Source organism: Eurytemora carolleeae, unplaced genomic scaffold (assembly GCF_000591075.1).
Source record: "Eurytemora carolleeae unplaced genomic scaffold, Eaff_2.0 scaffold117, whole genome shotgun sequence".
Taxonomy (NCBI): Eukaryota; Metazoa; Arthropoda; class Copepoda; order Calanoida; family Temoridae; genus Eurytemora; species Eurytemora carolleeae.
The window spans coordinates 360,837-383,340 of record NW_019396401.1 but is presented as its reverse complement, the minus strand read 5'-3'; the positions used below and the strand labels follow the sequence as shown (position 1 = coordinate 383,340).

Sequence of the window (22,504 nt, the reverse complement as noted above, 5' to 3'; positions counted from 1 at the left end):
GGATACAGGGATACAAAGATACAGTGATATAGGGATACAGGGATACATGATTCAGGGATACAGGGATACAGGATACAGAGATACAGGGATACAGGGATACAGGGATATAGGATTTAGGGATACAGGGAACATGATACAGGTTTATTCTCACGCAGTAAACAGTACGGAGTAACTCTATAAACTAAGCTTTATTTAATATCTTATGTCACAAGTTGGCGAAATTACATTTCCTACTTTTCTTTTTCACATGATTAAGACAATCATATTACGTATTTATCGCACAGTTAAAGTTTAATCTAAGTATTTGTAAGATTATATATAGATATAATACAGTTAAGCTATCTCTGTACATGTTTATAGTTTACAACAAGTTTACAACATTAAATCATTAATAATGTACAAAGTACTGCAGGTTAACAGAATATCATGTTTCCACGATTTTTGTTACAGGGATACATGATACAGGGATATAGAGGATACAGAGATCACGGAGAATACAGGGATACATGATACAGGTATATAGAGGATACAGAGATCACGGAGAATACAGAGGATACATGATACAGGTATATAGAGGATACAGCGAGTACGGAGAATACAGAGGATATATACAAGAGCTTATCAGAAATGCTTTGAATGATTCAGAATTTAGTTAATCATATTAATATTAATAGTTTATACTTATAGTTCAGCAGTAAACAAGCCTAGTTTGGTGTAAACTAAACAGTAAACTCTTGTCTGTAGTGGAGTAGTAAACAAGCCTAGTTTGATTTAAATAAACAGTAAACTCTTGTCTGTAGAAAACTAATTCAATCTCTGTTTAAAGGGACTGTAAGCTTAATTTCAAATATAAAATATAAATCATACTTGACCAGACGAAGATTCATATGGAACCGCTGTAAATCGGACCCTGTCATGTTTGCATGGAGGGTTACTTGAAATTACGCGTCCAGTCCCTTTACACCTGGAGATACAGATTTACTCCGTGGTATACTCTGCACTGCTCGACGTATATGGAGTTTTATAGTTAATCTAAACTCAATATGCAATGATGCTCCCAGATATAGAATTCATTCAATCATCTTATCTGAAATATCATCAACAGGGGAATTATTTTTCTTGCTTCTTCTCATCCTAATTTAAAGGGACTGTAAGTGTAGTTTCAAATGATAACCCGTATTAACTCATACTTCGTGTGTTCTTCTCTCAAATAGTATGCACATTTACGGACAGCTGGATCATTTACGCTAGCGTATAGAGTGAATGTCAACCCAACTAACTTTTGTATTTCTGTGTATGTAATCTTTGAAAATTTTCTTTGCAAGCTGTTTTATGTTGATATTAAGTTCATTATATATATATAGTATGGTTGTAAATGTACAATAATACCCAGACAACTGTGAAATTAGAAGATGACATTAAAGCAATCTTGAGTAAAGTTGATGTTCTAATAACGTATGTATTATTACCAGTAGCTTAAAAATCAACTTTTTAAGTGAAATAGATCCGTGCACACTGCACAATTTCTGAGTTTTATGCTCATTGACTCATTGGACTTCTTCACATCATGAGTTAAACAGTCGTCTTCCTTTTCCACTGGTTTTTTTGTGGTTCTTGTATATGCTGTTTTAAGGTTATCGTGTGGTTATATAAAAGGGTGGTTGTTCCATGGCTGTTGTGGAAGTGTGGTTTAGGATGTTATGAGTTGTGGTAAAGGGTGTTGTTGTGGTTAAAGATGTTGTATGGTTGTTGTATGTTGATGAAAAAGGTTGTTGTATGATTATGATATAGGTTATTGTGTTATTTTAGTAAATGTTGTTTTATGATTGTGGTAAAGGTTGTTGTATAATTGTGGTTAAGGATGTTGAATGATTGTTGTAAAGGTTGTTGTATGATTGTGGAAAATGTTGTTGTATGATTGCAGTAAAGTTTATTGTATGATTGTTGTAAAAGTTGTTGTATGATTGTGGTAAATGTTGCTGTATGATTGTAATAAAGGTTGTTGTATGATTGTGGTAAAGGATTTTGTATGATTAAGGTAAAGGTTCTTTGTCAGTTGTGGTAAAGGATGTTGTATGATTGTGGTAAAGGATGTGGTATAATTGTTGTAAAGGTTAACAACCTTTACAACAATCATACAACAATCTTTACCAAAATCATACAGCATCCTTTTCCACAACTGTATGATTGTGGTAAAGGTTGTTGTATGATTGTGGAAAAGGGTGTTGAATGATTCTGGTTAAGGATGTTGAATGATTTTTGTAAAGGTTGTTATATGATTGTGGTAAAGGTTGTTGTATTATTGTGGACAAGGTTGTTGTATAATTGTGGTAAAGGTTTTTGTATGATTTTGGTAAAGGATGTTGAATGATTGTTGTAAAGGTTGTTGTATGATTATGGTAAAGGATGTTGTATGATTGTGGTAAAGGATGTTATATGATTGTGGTTAAGGTTTTGTATGATTTTGGTAAAAGATGTTGTATGATTGTTGTAAATGTTGTTGTATGATCGTGGTAAAGGTTGTTGTATGATTTTGTAAAGGATGTTGTATGATTGTGGTAAGGGTTGTTGTATGATTGTAGTAAAGGTTTTTGTATGATTGTGGTAAAGGATGTTGTATGATCGTGGTAAATGTTGTTGTATGATTGTGGTAAATGTTATTGTATGATTGTGGTAAAGGATGCTGTATGATTGTGGTAAATGTTGTTGTATGATTGTGGTAAAAGATGTTGTATGATTATGGTAAAGGATGTTGTATGATTGTGGTAAAGGTTGTTGAATGATTGTGGTGAAGGTTGTTGTATGATTATGGTAAAGATTGTTGTATGATTGTGGTAAAGGTTGTTGTATGATTATCGTAAAGGTTGTTGAATGATTGTGGTGAAGGTTGTTCTATGATTGTGGTAAATGGTGTTTAATGATTGTGGTAAAGGTTGTTGTATGGTTGTGGTAAAGGTTGTTGTATGATTGTGGTAAACATTGTTGAATGATTGTAGTAAAGGTTGTTGAATGATTGTGGTGAAGGTTGTTGTATGATTGTGGTAAAGGATGTTGTATGATTGAGGTAAAGGAATTGTTTTTTAGTTGTGGTAAAGGATGTTGTATGATTGTGGTAAAGGATGTGGTAAAATTGTGGTTAAGGATGTTGTATGATTGTTTTAAAGGTTGTTGTATGATTTTGGTAAAGATTGTTGAATGATCGCTGTAAAGGTTGTTGTATGATATTGTGGTAAAGGTTGTTGTATGATTGTGGTAAATGTTGTTGTATGATTGTAGTAAAGGTTGTTGTATGATTGTTGTAAAGGTTGTTGTATGACTGTTGTAAACATTGCTGAAAAATTGTAGTAAAGGTTGTTGAATGATTGTGGTGAAGGTTGTTGTATGATTGTGGTAAATGTTGTTGAATGATTGTGGTAAAGGTTGTTGTATGATTGTGGTAAAGGTTGTTGAATGATTGTGGTAAAGGTTGTGATATGATTGTGGTAAAGATTGTTATATGATTGTGGTAAAGGTTGTTGAATGATTGTGGTGAAGGTTGTTGTATGATTGTGGTAAATGTTGTTGTATGATTGTTGTAAAGGTTGTTGTATGATTGTTGTAAAGGTTGTTGAATGATTGTGGTAAAGGTTGTGGTAAGATTGTGGTAAAGATTGTTGAATGATTGTGGTAAAGGTTGTTGCTGTAGTTTGGGCATAACTGTTTGGCACCCGAGCATAAAAACAATACAGTCCTGAATCCAAATATAGATTAGACTTGTCAAATAACATGCGGGGAGTCCAAAAAGAATAAAATAGTAAACTAAAAGTATTGCAGTCTTTAAAATAATAAAATCCACCATGTCTTACCTATGGTGAAACATCTTGATGGAAAAAAAACTGACCTATACAACCTCTTCTTGTTAGGAATGTTAGGAATGGGCAGTTTTGGCTTTTTCGATAAACGTTCCTTTTGTTTTGTTAAGGATAAAAATACTGAAAACGAGACGATCGTTTTGAAAACTATTGTTTTTGGAAGGGATGAAATTTAAGTTTTGATAGTTTTTAAGAAGAAAAAACGAAACGATAGTTTTTAGATGTTTTTATATCACCCATTAGTCTTCTTTATCGATCTGATTTCCAGTTTTATCTAAAACGGGCTTTAGTTGACACGAAATAACAGATATTAAACAATTTCTGTTTGTAACTTTATTCAGGGTTGACAAAGTTCATTTTTATTTAATAATTTCTCTATTCATCCGTAAGATTACTCAGAAAGTCAACCATTTGCCATTTTGGTGTTCGAAAGACCGTAATTCAGCATGGAGTTGAAAATCTCCTGTTTAGCATGTCAAGAGATTTTAGCTCCTTAGAATGTAACTCCATCATCATTGGACACTATTTCGGTTTAAGTTTGTTCATTTGTATTTAGCTGTGTCCATTTACTTAAACAATGGTTTGAATCCAGATTTTTTAAATGTGTGCAACAATTTCATTGAAAATACTGCATACTCACAGCCTTCATACTCATGTGCTTGTTACTGATCATCAAGTTCATCACTCAACCAATCTTTATCATAGATAAATAAATAAACATAGATAGCTTATGTACGCAAAATCACCAAGAATTGTACAGTCTGCGAACTCATACTTTTAGGGGTTAAAGTGTACTTCAATGATAAGCGGGGTGGTTAGGTGTTTTAATGGATTTCATGACATGAAAAGGACTCAACTAACTTAAATTTCTCTCTACAGAACTCATGTACACCACAAGTACTCAATGACATAAGAACAGCCAATGTTCACGGCCGACCTAGTTAATCTGTATAATAGGAATATCTTTGAAACATCTCTGTACATTTTTATCTTTCAAGATGAAAAATGTCGTCTTCTGCGCAATCTATCTTTATCATATCAAATATTAACTCCTTTTATTGAAGAGAAGATCCAAAATGTTTTGAAATTTTCAGATGTAACCAAAGAAATTTTTATTTCAGTTACAGTTACAGTGGCTAAATTTGAGTTTTACCATTTTGTCTGTTTTTTTAGAAACAACTTTTATTATTAGTCAAATAACTTGATAGTTGAAAAATAAACGCATACGTAAACACATTCATAAATCCTTCAGTAAGCCTGGCAAAAAACTCGCAAAAATTCTTCCACTTAACCCCGCCCTAGCGTCAATTAAACTAATTAGTAAATATTCACAATGATTAATCACCTTCATGTTTGATTTATTACACTGGCCCTCACAATCCATCTATACATGTTTACTGATTCTTTATCTATCTATCTATCTATCTATCTATCTATCTATCTATCTATCTATCTATCTATCTCTATCTATATATTATCTAACTAGCTATCCATCTATCTTATATCTATCAATCTATTTATTAACCTATTCCCTAGGATTTTAATTTATTATAATGTTGTCTCTCTATCTTTTCTCTTTCCTTGATTCTACATCTTAAAAAAGCTAAACCAAATGATTTATTTAGCAAACCATTCTTTCCTTCTCATCGTGTTTAACACGACCACTTTCTATGAAGAGAACGGGCTCTGAGCCCGTTCTCTTCATAGATAGTGGTCGTGTAGTTCACGTACTTTGGGGGACGATATGTTGGCCGCTTTGATGTCTTACATGCTAAATCTTATCTGATAGATAGATATTTCTCCGTACATTTGACGACCAATATAGGAGACGTCAAGTTGTCGACCAATGTAGTTTATGGAAGGAAATGGCCTCTGGTAAACACCTGGTCGTCGTTGCATGTATCAATACAAAGAAGACAACTTTCGATTTAAATTTTTGATTTATTTATCAAGCTGTTAAACAGCATGGATACACATAAACATAGAAGTCAAGAGAAGCTGTCAAGTAAATAAGCTTCTCTTTGATTACTTATAAACTTGTAATTCGAAAAAAAGCTGCTTAAGAATCAAAACTTAAACAAAAAGTTGTTTTCATTGTATTGGTATGGCGTAACTATTACATATTATTATGTACGAAAAAGAAAGTACTGTAGAAAGACCAGAAACAAACAACCGAAATTACCAATAAAAAAATGGAGAATATTATTTTAAAAAGACTAAAAATATACTCTGGTCCCTTGGCTCCTCCTAAGAGTAGAATATATTGAGGTTTTAAGGACAAAATATTTTACAGCTCATTGAGCAGAACAGAAGTTCTTTTTTACTTTATTTAAGATTTGAAGAATTCTTGTTGATACTTTCATATCATGAGAACAAAGGAATCGTAAATTATTAAACAATAACAAATCGAGATTTCAAATGTTTTCTAATTTCTTTGGAGGATTTTATTAATATATACAACAAACAGACAAGCTAGAAATACAAATAAAATGTATAATGTTAAGAAAGACATGAATAATAAATATTTGATCTATGGATATCATCTGTATTTATGGACTCTGGGATCTTTTATTAAACATGATACCGCTGCATAATGTATAATGTGTATATTTTTGATTTGTAGTTGTACAATGAAGCAGGTGTATAATGTATGTATTGTATACATATTTATACGAATTGGCCGCCGGGAAAATACAGGAAACAGTAGGATATGATGGTGGGGGAGGAGGGGGGGGGGTCAAAGGGCTAAAAAATGAATGGTAGAAACCCATTCCTGTATCTCTAGGCTATGCAACTTCTTTTGAATTTATTCTGAAATAGTTTTTCTAATAAATCCAATCATTATTCACAAAACAATATGTAATTTGTAATTGATGATTCACATTCATTCATATGTATATATATTTGTTATAAATCTATAAATGTTATTGTTGACAGATAACAGCAACACGCTAGACAAATCCGGATAATAGGCCGGTAGGGATTTTGAAAGGGGTGTTTATTATCCCCAGACGATTCTTTCCCGATGGCCGAACAATACACACACAACAGAGTAACCCCGTCACAGAAATTCGATAACAAAATCTTTATTTCCTAAAAAATAACATAAATTATAGGTCATGTTCAATTGTACAATGTTATAATGAATGTTAATAGTAGAAAAAATCTTACGAATTATTTAAGTATAGAAGGGGTGACTTATTTGTTGATCAGTATTGATATACGGTTTTTTTAACTTCTGAAAAATTACAGTTGAATATTTAACGAAATTCACTTATGCTTCTTATGAAAATATTTTGCTTAACTTTAATGATTTCATAACAACAAAATATTTTAAGCTCCGTCGGAGGAGGACAATGGAATTTGCGGGCTGAAAATTTGGTTTGGCTGTCTCCGACAGGAGATTCCAGTATAAGACGACATTTTATAGAGGTTTTGAAATTAATGGTTAACAGTTATGCTTTATGAAGTCTTGAGGTCGAAACTATTCCTTTCAGAAAACACTAATCTTTAACGTTTGGCGTCAACTTATGATTCCTAAAAGGGAGTGTTCGCGAAAAATGAAAGGGGGCATAAGGCTGATATCGAAGTGAATTAGATACTGAGCGCTACTAATTTTACTTCTATCTGTTGCGTATATAATGAGAATTTGGTTAAGCACGTCTTATACCCAAGATCATAGCGGCCATATAAATTCACAGAGTTGCATTAATCCACTCAGATTGTAAATAATTCAATTAAATTTAAATCATATCATTTTGAAATTACAACCTATGAAAGTCGAATTCAATTCGACGCATTGGTATAATGTTAAAATTTCATGTTTTTTTTTTGTTTTTTTAATTAATTGGATTTTCGAGTTTATTATGAAAACGTCGTCTTCGTTAAGAAAAAGCTCAAAATTTTATCAATAAATATTTAACACTCAGTCGGAACATATAAAGTAACACCGATTCTTAATATCATGCACATATCTCTCAATCACTTAAATCCCATTCTGGCTCAATTTTTGTCATAAGTATTCCGTCTAAGATTGGAAAATCTTGTTTTGATCTCAGAGCTTAATTATCGGTATAAATTTATTTTTTTTATTTTTGAACTTTTCCCCTCCATCTCTGTCTTTGATTATGGTCCAAGGATAGAGTTTAGTGTGAACCCAACCAAGGGTTCATCCATATGTTCATAGTATTGTATAAGTTCCTTGCTCCCAGTTGGAGAAATAATGCCTAACAAATGTAGCCTAAGAATAAAGCCAAACAATCCTGATTCAGTCCAACAGGGTATTAAACCCTGAGTATGTTTGCAGCCTTAAATACATATTAGTGTAGGCGGACAATTAAGGGTTTCCCATTTAGAGATAGCAAGTCAGTCACAGTTAAAGGGCAGCTAGGGTAAGGTCGATGCTAGAGATAGGAGTGAAACGACATTATCTTGCCGGCAAAGAGAGCAGATTGTGGGCCATCTGATCTCCAGGGTTCCCCAGGACTTGGCAGTGAGCACAAAGCATCTGATCAGAAGAGTCGAATGGAAATATATTCGCCCCAGGCGAATGTTTGTATCGTTAAAATGTAAAATAAAGTTAGTGTGCAACCATGCTTTTTTATTCCACTCAATCTTGGCTTTTTGATACTGAATTCTTTTCATGTCTATATTAGTATCGTTATTATTGATTTTTCCATTTTCTAAATCAATTTTCTAGAATGTTTGCTTTTTCTATCAATTGTTCGTGAACGAGGGATTTGAAAATTCGTTGCCGGTGGAAAAAAAATTTGAATTTTTTTTAATTTCGAAATTTTTTTAGCCATATACACCCTCCCGGCCACCCATGAGTGTCCACAAAAAAATTTGGCCGTATATAGCCAACATATATATGAATGTGTTGTTTTATTTATATAGATAAAGATAGATAGTTATGCCATCTATACATCTATACAATCAAGCTCATTACATATAAATACATGTCAGCTATAGCTGGACCTAATTGGCTGAAATTTTTTTGAGGAAACCCACAGGTACCCGAGGGGTAACAAACTTTAAAAAAATCAATTTTTTTTTTAATCCAAACTTTTTAATTCAACGGCCAACGCCGGGCACTTGGGCTAGTATTTGATAAAGCAAATTTTACTCCCAATTAACATCCTAACATTAATTTAAATATAATTAAAAAGTTTTATCCCAAAAAAATGTTTTGCAACACAAATCCTATCTTTTCCAACTTTTATTTTTCAGCCAGAAGAATAAAATGAAAATATTGTAGTTATATCACAAGAGTCAACACACAATCAAAACTAAAAAAAACATATGTTTAAACTATTTTTTTGGTTAGGGTTTGGTTTGTTAAATCTCAAATCTGCAAAAAATCAATGTTTGTAGAAATAGAAACTGACAAGCTAATGTATACAATTAAGAGGGAAAGGCACACCTCCCCCCCGCTCCTTCTAGAGATGAAGAAAGGAAATAAAAGAGTGAAAAGGGTAAAAATTACATGATTTGTCTAGGGTAGATTAAAAATTTCTCAGATTTCATTCTGAAATAAATGCAGGCTAAATAATTTATAGGGCTCCATAAAAACTAAATACCCCCCCCCCCAAAAAAAAGAAAAAAAATTAATAGTTTCGCCTCTTGATGTTTATTGTTTATGGCAATGTTTATATAGAGGTCTATTCCAAATTAAGTGGACGGACAAACCCTTTAATATAAGGAATGCAAGTCGTTAAACTTTGATTTGACACATAATTCAAAAGTTAAATCGAGATGATTTTAAGATTGCAAAATCAAGTTGTAAATGGGCTCTAATCTGACATATATGCTTGGCTTACTTGGCAAAATTTACTCCTGAATTTTATCCTTGCACAAAAATGATAATTTTAACCAATGAAGCGCTATCTTTGTCAGAAACTGATTTTAGAATATTGTAATATATAAATATATAAATACTTGACAGCTTCTTGAAAAATGTCAAGGTAACGTTACATTGTCTATAAGAAATATCCCCTCTATATACTTACCTACTAGCTTTCCGACCTATTGCAATGTCAGACTGCAATGCCAGAGCCCGGCGGCTAGGACAGGGGGCTGGACGCTTCGTCAATGCATGTCAAACAAGCAACAGTAAACCCACGTACAAGTAGGTCAGAAGTTTAGTATGGCGGATGTGCGTAGGTCAGAAGTGTAACATTTTAACATTTTATCTTTTTACTGGTTCTTTTTAGTCTCCATTTATAAATTGTACCCCCAAAAAGATATCGCAAATTTTTCTGTTTTAACTGATTTCGTAAATGTAGAAATGTTCTCCTCGGATCAGCCGTATTGACGATTATTGGATACAAACTAACACAAACTGCAAACAGAATATAAATTTATATTAGAATTTACACGAAGCGATAACCTAACAATAAACTTCAGCTGTATGCAGAAAACAAAAAAAATCGTTGATTTTTCTGTCTGAGTTAATAGATTTTTAAAATTAAATTCAATTTTTATCTAGCAAAATTTTTCAATTTCGACAAAAAAAATGGGCCTGATCGGTTCAGCCTGGGGGGGGGGTTGAACATGAATGTACATTGTATAGGGGGTGGAATGTCTATTGGGTTTAAGATGAGCAGGATATTCTAAATTTATTGATATTGAGTAAAATTGCAGTGATTAGAATAATGGAGAATTATGAGATAGATAGATAAATAGTGAGATAGATAGAGGCAAAGGTAGATTGATAGATATTTGGACCCAAGGAATATATAAAGAACTTTCATTCTATCTTTGTTTATACAAATAAGTGTACCGCAGTTTCTGAAAGCAATATAAACAATATGCTTTCTTTATACTCCTCACAGAATCTGCAGTACACTTTACTTGTAAACAAAGATAGATAGAATAAAATAAACAAATCTTGTGGCATTTGGTATTAAATTTTCTTTGAGCCTTAAGTCACCCTAATTCTATGTTAAACCTTTAGATTTGATCAACACTGTGGAAGATATTGTCGTTTTTCTAGGTTTAAAATGGTTAACTTTATGTTTTCCTGCAGTAGAAATGCGCAATTCACTTTTGTAGAGAATCAGAAACCTTAGTTTTTAAAATTTTAAACATGGATATATATATTATCTACATAGTACTTGATCCACGATACATTTCAGTTCATTTCATGTACCGGGCCAAATTTCAACTGGCCAGGGCAAGCAGTACAGTACAAATACAGACTATATGAGGCAAAAAGGACATGCCACTCTATAAATGGAAGGTCACTTGAAATTACGCTTATAGATCCTTTAAGTTGGTCGACTTATGGGGAAAATTTAGATTTTCAAGCAAAACTGGGTGTCCATGCTTATGATAGATAATTCTTAATCATTCCATCCTGAGAAACCTTTTTTGATACGCAAGACAAAAATGAGAACACATTTTAAGCGGACAAATTAAAAATTAACTTTTAGCAATGTGTAATCAACAATATTCTGAAGAAAATGCAATCTTGCATGTTGAAATACTGTGATCGGAAAGCTTCGGTTTGGTTTCAAGAACAGGATTATTTGATTTAAAACGCAGGAATAATCGGTTTTGAGAATAAGATAGTTTGGTTTGTAATAGTATAGTTTGGTTTGGAGAATAGAATTGTTTGTTTTGCAGAATAGGATAGTTTGTTTTGCAGAATAGGATAGTTTGGTTTGTAAAATAGAATTGTTTGTTTTGCAGAATAGGATAGTTTGGTATGGAGAATAGGATAGTTTGGTTTGTAAAACAGAATAATTTGGTTTCGAGAATAAGATAGTTTGATTTGTAATAGAATAGTTTGTTTTGGAGAATAGGATAGTTTTGTTTGGAGAATAGGATAGTTTTGTTTGAAGAAAGTGATAGTTTGGTTTGGAGAATATGTTAGTTTTGTTTGGAGAATAGGATAGTTTTGTTTGAAGAATAGGATAGTTTGGTTTGAAGAAAATGATAGTTTGGTTTGAATTGGGATAGTTTGGTTTGGAGAATAGGTTAGTTTTGTTTGGAGAATAGGATAGTTTTTTTTGGAGAATAGGATAGTTTGGTTTGAAGAAAGTGATAGTTTGGTTTGTATTGGGATAGTTTGGTTTGGAGAATATGATAGTTCGATTTGGAGAATGAGATAGTTTGGTTTGGAGAATAGCATCGTTTGGTTTGGAGAATAGAATATTTTGTTTTGGAGAATAGGATAGATTGGTTTGGAGAACAGGATAGTTTGGTTTTGAGAATAGGATATGTTGAGTTTGGAGAATAGGATAGTTTGGTCTGTAATATGGATAGTTTGGTTTAAAGAATAAGATAGTTTGGTCTGTAATATGGATAGTTTGATTTGAAGAATAAGATAGTTTGGTTTGTAACAGGATAGTTTGGCTTGGAGAACAGTATAGTTTGGTTTGGAGAATAGGATAATTTGGTTAGAAGCATAGAATAGTTTGGTTTGGAGAAAAGGATAGTTTGGTTTGAAGTGTTTGGTTTAAAGAATAGGAAAGTTTGTTTTGGAATTGGATAGCTTAGAGAATAGGATAGTTTGGTTTGGTGAGTTTTGATAAGTTCTTTTTTGGGTCTATTTTTGTAGATTTCAATTTAAGAAATACCACATCTTAGGATTAAAAGCATGATGAAAATATTTCAGTTCAAAAATATTGATATACAAAAAATTGCCTACCCCATTCATAAAACCGGGTTTACGAAACTGTGTTTCTTCATAACGATATCCTTTCTTAAGTTTGTGGCTTCGAGACTTAGGTCTACGAAGTATACACCATTGCACGGTCATTAGCGTCAATATCTGTCATCTAGTGTATATTTAATAGAGTGTAGTTCTCCACTCGTCTGTCCGTCTGTCTGTCTGTATGTCTGTCTGTTCATCTGTCATGTTTTGAATAATCACCATCCCTCGCTGTATACTGTATATATGTAGAATTTTACGCAAGGTATATCAGCCACAGAAAAAAAACAAGCAAACAAACATAAAAATAAACAAACAAACAACCAGGTGCCCAAACTTTCAAATAAACAAACATATGATAATGTTATTAGATAAAAACAATCAAGCAATTGAACAAACAAACAAACACCATAACAACTAAGAAGTTAAAAAAAACTAATTAAATAAGCAAAAAATAAAGTAATAGTTGAACAATTTAATTATATAAAGAAAAAAACAAGTAATTGAAAAAATGAAAATTCATCAAGTAATTTATTAAACCAACAAATCCAGTAATAAAAAACGAAAGATTAAGCTGTTAAATGAACAAACAAAGAAAGAAACAATGCGTAAGACAAAAAGCAAATAACAAGTAGTTAAATAAACAAACAAATAGTATAGTTATATAATAAACAAACAAACAATATAGTAATCAAATAAACAAACAAATAATATAGTTATATAACAAACAAAAAATTAATATAGTAATCAAATAAACAAACAAATGATATATTAATTAAATAATAAAAAGTATCAATTTATTGATTTTTCAAAAAGATCATTAAAATTTTCTGTGAAAAGAAATTAGTCATTGCCTGAAAATGAAATTATCTCTAAGCTCTATATATTTGCAGCTTGATGGTGTAAACCTTAAATATTTCAAACCTAGGTTATTTGATCAAACAGAGTTTATAGATTGAAATATCTCAGGGCTACGACATTGGGTGGCAAATATACACGGATTGGAAAATCAGAATTCTTTTAAGACTTTTTAAACACTTGATAAATCTGTTTTATTCCAATCTTGAAAAAAAGGTCAAATCTATGCGAAAACTACTGAAACATCTTTATGACCTCGTATCTTTAATGTTGTTCAAAAGCTCCTCGGGAAAATAAGTTACGATGCATGAAAGCATGTACGATTTTACTCTTTCGTGTAATTTACATGTAAAGCAGTAATAATAGATATGTAAACTAAATTGGGATAGGTTGACTTTTGATACAAAAACTTGATGTCCCGGAAAAGCTGGGTTCCCAAGCTAGTTTACCATAATTTAACGTGGTTTAAACCGAAGTTATATAATGACCAAGTATGGAAGCTGAACGTGTAAAAGCTGGAAAAATGGCAGAATCTATCTGTAGACATCACGAGCTAGTTAGTTAAACCCCGTCTTGAGCATGACAGGATAATATTTAGTAAAACATATGATTAATAATTAATACAAGTACAAACTGTATTCAAGTTCGCTCGTTCATTTAAATATCAAAACAAATAATCCATCTGAAAAGAATAAAGTATGATTTAAAAAAGAAATCCACTTTTAATGGAAGAAAAGGAGGGCAAATTAGTAGACTGATATACTAAACCACGACGTATGAATTACCGTGCAAAAGCCTAAAATGTGATTTGTAAGAAAACCTTTTCAGAAATTAACATTACATATATGATATATCTAGGTTGTATGCTTAATTTGATATTATTTCATAGATTAAAACAAATGAAATATTTTTGGGACACAAAGCGCAATTTGATATGATACAGATAAAAACCTGAATATTTGATAAAAACGGTGTAGGTGGATATAAAGCCTAAATGTTGGTTATGAAAGTTGTATAGTGGATACAACGCTTAAAATTGGATATTAGAGGGTTTATGGTGGATATTTAGCTTGAATATTGGATATTAAAGGTTGTATGGTAGATATAAACCTTGAATATTGAATATTAAAGGTTGTATGGTGGATATAAACCTTGAATATTGGATATTAAAAGGTTTATGTTGGATAGAAAGCTTAAATATTGGATATTAAAGGTTGTATGGTGGATATAAACCTTGAATATTGTATATTAAAGGTTGTATGGTGGATATAAACCTTGAATATTGGATATTAAAGGTTGCATGGTGGATAAAAACCTTGAATATTGGATATTAAAGGTTGTATGGTGGATTTAAACCTTGAATATTGGATATTAAAGGTTGTATGGTGGATAGAAACCTTGAATATTGGATAATAAAGGTCTTATGGCAGATAAATAGCTGGGAATTAGATATAAAACTTTAAATTGGATATCTATAGGTCCTAAAATGGACAAAAATGTTGAAATTGGATATAAATAATTGTTTTGTATTGGATTGACAGATTACTGTTGAATTCTCGTGCTACGTGTCTCTAGTATCGTAATAGAAGATGAAATTAATGAAAGATGAAATTAATGGAAAATGAAATTAACGGAAGATGAAATTAACGGAAAATGAAATTAATGGATTATGAAATTAGTGGAAGATTAATTGAATGAGAGATTACTTATATGTAGGATGCAATTAATGAGAGTTGAAATTAATGGAAAATGAAATTAATAGAAGTTGAAATTAATGAAAAATGAAATTAATAGAAGACGAAATTAATAGCAGATAAAATTTATGTATTGAATGGAAGATGATTTAAATGAAGGATGCAATTAATGAAAGATGAATCGAATGTATTAGGTGAAAGGAAGGAGGGATGAAAGGATGGAAAGATGAACGGAAAGATAAGCAAATAGATGCACGGTTGGTCTGTGGGGGGTAGATAGATTCTATTGGTTCCAATCAATCAATCAAATGTTCCTAGGTACCCACCCTTCAGCACAATAAACAAAGAAAAATTAAACAGCAAATCATGAGATGCACAGATATATAGATATATTAGTTAGTTAGACAGATACATATAGATATTAGTTACATAGATAGATAGATAGAGATATTAGTTAGTTAGAGAGATAGATATTACTTAAATAGAGAGATAGATATTAGTGAGTTAGACAGAAATATAGACAGATAAATAGAGATATTGGATAGTTAGACAGATAGATAGACAGATATATATATATTTGTTAGTAAAAGATAGATAGATAGATAGATAGATAGATAGATAGATAGATAGATAGATAGATAGATAGATAGATAGATAGATAGATAGATAGATAGAAAAAAAGGTAGATTGAGTTGTTAAATGTATATAGAAGAATAGGAGGAACCAACATCAATCATTTACTACTCCGATTAATCGTATTTGGGTTAAACAAATTGGAAATATCTAATCAACAAATACAGAGTGTATAGGTCTTAATTGCGATTTTCGGAACAAATCAGAAGATTTGAAAAGATTGAATCATCTAAAAAAATGGTATAAGGCTAAATAAACAATTTGCATGCAGTAAATATTAATTTTGTTTTTTTTGTGTGTATATTTTGGCTAATTGAAGCTTGGTGATAACTGATAATTAGATACGATATGGTGATATGAGACGCTCTGTAAAGTAAACAGTATACACTGCTGAGAGCAACCTATAAAACTGTGAAACAGCATAGAAGATGACTTTTATGCAAATTTATGCGTATTTGATGCTATACCATTATTATTTTATAATAATTATTATTATTAATATTATTAATATATTTTACCATTAGCTCGAAAATTAACTTATTAAGTGAAGTGGGTCAGTGTAAAGTTGTAAACTGCACAATTTATGACTTCAGTGATTAAGTATTTAAAAAATTAAGCATAGTAAGCGACGACCTTCAATTCGCTGTTTGACTTTCATGTATCGTGGGACACCCTGTAAATGAAATAAAGTTGAAGTTAGAATTCTGTAAAAACAAAAGCTAAAAATTTTTCATTTAGAAAGCAAAGTTACTACCGCAAAATTGACAATGCATCCTATGTACGAGTGCTGGCTTTAGTTAAGTCTATAAGTATCCTATAAGTACAGCACTGGCTGCAGGTTGACAAAGTATTTTATATTATGTACAGAACTGGTTGCAGGTTGACAAAGTATCCATGTACAGTAGATAAGATAAGATAAGATATAGTTTATTGTTAAAAATACACAGTTATAATATTATTATTATTATTATTATTATGTTACAGGCCAAAATCTGCAACTATTTTTATATTGTTTACTATATTTATGTTTTATAGCAATTAGGAGGAGATTAGCTATTTGCTGTTTTGGGTACTATCCCCACCTAATTAATATTAAAACGTTTACAATTTGATGAATATTACTAGGTTTTAAAAGTTTACAATAAGTCAGGGATTACTAGTGAAATTTAGAGAGACCGAGGTGCAGCATAACAAAATAATTATTTTTTCAGTTTTAAAGTTTAGTGCGTATAACAGAATAAGATTAAGCATGTACAAAAATCTACAAAGTTCTATATTCATTTTTTGCAAGAATAATTTGAGGGTTTATTGCACTTTGAGATGTAGGCGTCAGATAACATTTCAAATAAACTTTTTTTAAATATGCCTACCGAGTGTAAAATCTATTTAAGGCGATTTACAGCCTATTTAAAGAGAATATAAGACAGCAAATTGTAAGCATGAAAGACAATATTGAATATGTATTTCAATGGTTTCAATCTAAAAATATCTAAAATTAGTTTATGTTACAGAGAATATAGTTACTAAGATTGAAAGATAAATGTATAAATAAGTTAATAAGAAACGTACTTTTACTGCACTATCTCTTGGTTTAATTGAGGTTGGATACAAATCTCATCTCTGGATATCGGACTCTGGACTCTCGCCTCTAGACACTCGACACTGGACTCACGCCTCTGGACTCGGGACTTGGTGTAGACTCTTTGTACTACTGTCATCTGGACTCTGGACACTGGACTCGGGACTCTGGACTTTGGACTCTCGACACGGGTCTCTCTGGGATATTTAACCCATCTCCAGTGATGGTTAGCTCCATACTGATCAAACTACTTGCGTACACTAAGATAGTAATGTACACAAGAGTACTGTACAGTTAATGTGTCACTACACATGTACCGGATACAGCTGGTAAGAAAGCTAAAGGGGGGGGGGGGCAATCTGTAGATTTAATATTTGTAGGATTAACAAGTTATCTTCAGATTACACCAACCACAGGTTTTACAACGAGGCACTTCCTTTAAAATCAAGTGCAGGTTATTCCATTTCTTAAGAAGTGCATATGAGGGAAGATATCCTAATGAGCCTGTATTTAGAATGTCTATTTGATAGTTAAGAGATCTTTCAATATTTCCGAGTTTTTTAAAAATGTTGTTAAATGAGGAGTTTTGAAGGTTTTTCATGTATTTATACATAAATGTTGCTTGATTAAATTCAGTCAAATCATTTAATGGATTTTATACTTAAAGAAAAGAGGATCGGTATGTGAAGCTGTTTTTGCACTATCAATAATTCTAACCCATGACTGGTACTCATAGTTTAAGCCTATTTAGATATTTCATGATTTTATTTCCAGCTACTTTTTCTAAAAGTTTTGAAAAAGATGAAAGTAAACTAATTGGTCTGTAATTTGTAAATTTATCAGATTCTAGTCTTGAAGACTGGAACGATTTTACCAGTTTTAAGGATGGTTGGAATATAACCAGTTTTAAACGACATATTAAATAAATGGCAGATATAAAGACCCATGATACAATTGGCATTATCGACTTTAATAGGTTTGTAGAAATGTTATCTGGACCAGAGCTGTTTTCATTTTTTAATTTGCTAAGAGCATCATTTATGATATCAGGGGTCATATTTGCAAAAATAAAGTTTTCATCAGTTTTTTCTGTGAGATAATCAGAGAATTTTTTTGCAAAGTTCCGCCTCCTTCCTAAAACACTATTTATTGATGCAAAGTTTTTTTTTTACAATCTTTACTATTTTCTTTAAACATGTCATCATAATACTTTTTCATTGCTACCCTCACTAGTCGGGTATGAACGATTTAAATCATCTTAGTTTCAGGACAGGGATTACTCAATTTTTTATTAAAAAATCTGTTTTCATTTTTTCTTGGTTGGCAGGTTGGCAAAGTATCCTACATGTACAGTACTGGCTGCAGGTAGACTAAGTATCCTTTAGTACATCACTGACTGCAGGTTGACAAAGTATCCTAAATGTACAGTATTGGTTGCAGGTTGACAAAGTATCCTATATTGTACGTACAGTGTTGGCTACAGCTAGAAAGAGTATCATATATGTACACCACTGGCTGCAGGTTGACAAATATTATGTACAAAACTGGCTGCAGGTAGACAAAATATTCTATATGTACAGTACTGGCTTCAGGTTGACAAAGCATTATATATTATGTACAGAACTGACTTCAGGTTGACATAGTATCCTATATTTACAGTACTGGCTGCAAGATGACAAAGTATCCTGTATGTACAGTATTGGCTGCAGCCTGCAGGTTGACAAAGTATTGTGTATGTACTGCAATACTGGCTGCAGGTTGACAAAGTATCCTATATGTACAGTACTGGCTGCATGTTGACAAAGTATCCTATGTATGTACCAGCTGAGATATTATTAGGTTTGAGTAATTGATAGTTCCGTCTCAACAGACGTTATGTTTAATTCTAACAGTGGGGGTGAATCAATCGTTAATCTTGAACTAATTAGGCAAAATCGGATGAATTCATTTTTTCCTGGATTTTTGCATTTTTATGTCGGTATTTTCAAATTCAAATATTTTTTATATTATACCTTATACTTCAATTTTCTATTCACTAAACAAAAGAATTGTAAAAAGACTAAACCCAGATTTCTAAATATCAATAAGTTTTGTCATTAAAATCATTGTCATAATTTTGGATTATTTAAAGTATTAAAATCTTTTAAAGAAAGGACAAAAGATCCAAACCGAGCTTTCGGTCCAAACCTGGCAGTGAGTTTCAAGTTTTGGGATTAAATTGACAATTAATCAAAATTTTAGTTTTACTTCCAGTGTCAAGAAGTCAGAACTCGGGATTAAGCTATGATCACTATTTTATTCAGAACTACAGATTAATTTAATTCAACTTCAAAAATCCATGGACCATGCATGATGGTCAATGGTCATTTACCCTGTACTATAACTTTAATTTAGGGATCATGCATTGCCCCTCAAATATTTAAGTTCCCACATTGGATATCAAGATCAAGGGTTCAAGACTAACAATATCCATATAAAAATTGCAATCAATAGCATTTTTTTTTAAAGAACCTTTTTCCAATATTTTGAGCGGTTTTGAGGCATTTTACAGATTTAAACTAACGATACTTTTCAACAGAATAGAATCTATGTAACAAAACAATTTTGTTCGGTGAAGTAAGTCTAAAAGAAACAAAAAAAGACAATTCTTTTATATTATAAATATTGGCAGAAATTGAGAAATTTTAATGGTTAACATTAATTCATTCTTGTAATAACATTTAACTGGAAATGTGGGAAATTTGTTATTTAAATGCGCCAAAAATAACCATCTTATAAATCTAGATATTTTCCAATATAAATCTTACACATCTTTAATCCTGAATCTTGAAATATTTCAGCAGGGTTGGATATTTTATGTGGAATATCTGGCTAAACCATGGGGAATTCAGTGGCTTAAGTCAATATCAAGATGGCTAACATTTAAGATGAAAAGCTTCAAGTTTTAAATTGGGGATTCCAATTAATTATGACATTTGGTATCCATGACAGCATTTATTTCACCTCTTAAAAAATGTGCAGCTTAGGTTTAGCCATCATGCAGAGGCGGGTTATGATATTTTCCAGAGGGGATGGTGAAATAATTGAATCATTGCGCGAAAAGCACGTCAAAGTTTTTTATCCCTCTCTCTGATTTTTTTTACAGGGAATTTGTTCATTCCAAACTATGACCCAGCTGGAAGGTAAAAAAATGTGAAAGCAAGATTTGGATTTTTATAAAAAATCTTAATTTAGAGTGAATAAGTGGCGCCGCAGAGAAATTTTTTAAAAATGTATTTTTAAAAATCAAAATTAAAAGGCTATAAGAAGGTGCCTGGTCTCTCTTCTTGAGCTCTTTATTTACATGGAGCTGGGGACGTCCCCCCTTCCTTCCCCCATAAGCGGCCTTTGCATCAATGTAGGTAAGTAAGTAAGTAAGATTTATTAAAGATAAATCAAGATCATAATACATCTACATATAAATTTGGCTTGTCTGTCTGTAATTGTTTGTCTGTCTGTTTGTATCCAATAAACGTCAAAACGGCTGAACCGATCGGGCCCAAATTTTTTGTGGGACGTCACGTGCACACAGGGAAGGTTTATGAATGGTCAAAATTTTAAATATTTGTCTCCATCAAAATTCGATCTGCATTAAATTTTTGAAAATTTTAAAAAGCCACAAAATTTTGGCGAAAATTCGCGAATTATTTTTGTTTTGTTTTACGATGTACACAAAGAGAACATGTTCACAATTAATTTAGAAGATGGGCGCGAAGCGCCATATAAGGCTAGTATTATAACATAATTAACATTCTCATAGGAATATAATTGAATATATCATGGGTTTTATCACAGATTAAGATAAGGTTAAATCATAATTCATAGAAGTTTGATTTTCTCTGAATATAGGGAATAGCAGATTTTGTGTATTTCTCCGGTCTAGCATAGTTGACAGTAAACTGTAAATAGTTCAACGTTCCGTAGCTGGAGGTTGTGAGTGACTGGTTCTACCGGGAATAATGCAGAATATGCCTTTGATATTTTAGACATTTTTTAGCAAAGGATAAACAAAGTTTCTCTCTCTTAATCCTCAAGGTTTCTATAAGTTCCAGAACTGATAGAGCAGATTGATAATTAACATATACTGGTCCTACTCCTAGAATAACTTTTAGGGACACCTAAAGATCTGCGACTTAAAGTCCTAAACTTTGCCAATTGGCTAAGATCCAACAAAAACGTTTCCCACCAGTTCATTTATTCTGTTTAAGAAAACTTTTGTTTCATTGCAGGCCTTCATACTTTTTTAATTCAAGGGCGTATGCACAAGTAAATGTGGGGGGCACAATATTTTTTTAGCCCCCCCCCCCGGCCATAAGAGCTTCTAGGGGGGGGAGGGGCTAAATGTGAACCGTAAATTTAAAAGTATGTATACACAAATACACATACACTATACACTTACACAGTCCATTTACCAATTACCTTACATGCACCAACTTATTATTGCTCAAAAACTCCATGATGTGAGACGAGCGAGGGAAGGCAACCTCCCCCCGCAAGGCTTCCGAACCTCATTTTACCTATTTGCGGTAGTGCGCGTACCCAAAAGGCTTCCCAACCTCTCCCAAACAGTCTTCCGACACGGATATTCCATTTATAATCGTCAATTTCCACTTAAAGCGGGACTAATTTAATTATTTAAGCACGGTAGTCGATCTATATTATCCTTAACATTTGCATAATATTTTTTAAATAGCTTTGTTTAATAGATTTTATCAACAATTATTTTGGAATGGCTGGCGCTTTTTTGTGAATAACTTTTAGTAATAAATAGACATATAAAAAAATTTTTATCATAAAATGTTGTTTCTAAAAAAACAACATCTGTTTGTTAATTTTCTTTCTAGTTATTGAGATATTTAAAAATAACAAAACTCTGTTATAACCTAATGATTTTAAAACTATTGCCCCTTATTTTTTACAAGCGCTAATCACGAAACCTCTTAAACTAATTTAACAACGCCGTAATTGCCGGCTGCCGCAACCAATTCCCATTCTCATTTTTTTCAATTCGTAGTTCGTATACACAGAACCAATCATAAGTTTTGTTATTCGTATCGTTATACGTGAAATGTCAAACATGTCTACTAAATCTGTTTGAATATTGAAAAGTTTTTTTTTGGATTTCGTCGTAGTGTATAAAGTTACTGTTTAAAGGCCGTAAGGGTTTGATTTTTTCGTTTGTTTGCAAGCACGT

The 22,504-nt window shown here is 31.9% G+C and overlaps 1 long non-coding RNA gene across 1 annotated transcript; it reads right to left on the bottom strand.

Annotated features, from left to right (window-relative positions):
- Positions 1 to 17,137: 17,137 nt before the first annotated feature.
- LOC111702500 (uncharacterized) lies at positions 17,138 to 17,690 on the bottom strand. Its single transcript, XR_002765418.1, has 2 exons — positions 17,262 to 17,690; positions 17,138 to 17,171 (listed from the first exon to the last, which is right to left on the bottom strand). It is a non-coding gene; the product is annotated as an uncharacterized LOC111702500 (long non-coding RNA).
- Between the last annotated feature and the right edge of the window lie 4,814 nt (positions 17,691 to 22,504).